This window comes from Myotis davidii, unplaced genomic scaffold (assembly GCF_000327345.1).
Source record: "Myotis davidii unplaced genomic scaffold, ASM32734v1 scaffold425, whole genome shotgun sequence".
In the NCBI taxonomy this organism is placed as follows: domain Eukaryota; kingdom Metazoa; phylum Chordata; class Mammalia; order Chiroptera; family Vespertilionidae; genus Myotis; species Myotis davidii.
This window is the reverse complement of record NW_006296413.1, coordinates 2,168,481-2,168,903: the sequence shown is the minus strand read 5'-3', so window position 1 is coordinate 2,168,903 and position 423 is coordinate 2,168,481.

The window sequence follows — 423 nt, the reverse complement described above, 5'->3', positions numbered from 1 at the left end:
CTAAGTCCCCTCGGAACAGCATCCCTCGGGGACCCGCCCACTGGAGCCCCCGCGCCCCTCCTCCCCGGCCTGCCTTCCACAGGCGGTCCCTCGGGCCGTCTCCTGCATCTCTTTCCTGGAGTCGGTGGGGTCTCGTGTTCCCCACTCCCTACGTCCATTTAAAACCTTGTCCCCTGGGGTGTCTCTCCACGGAGCGGCCCCGTGCGCCCCTCCTCTTGGCATCTGTCAGTGTTCCCCACACCCCACACCCGAACCTGCCTTCCAGGACCAGATAACTAACCCTGCGCCCCCCGGACCTGCCTTCCCCACCATGGCGGGCAGCCCCGTCCTCGACTTCCCTCTCCCCAGCATCCTGCCCAAGGGCTGGCTCCTCTTCGGGCTGAGGCAAGAGTGGCTCCACCTGGTATCCCACGGGCTCCGGTC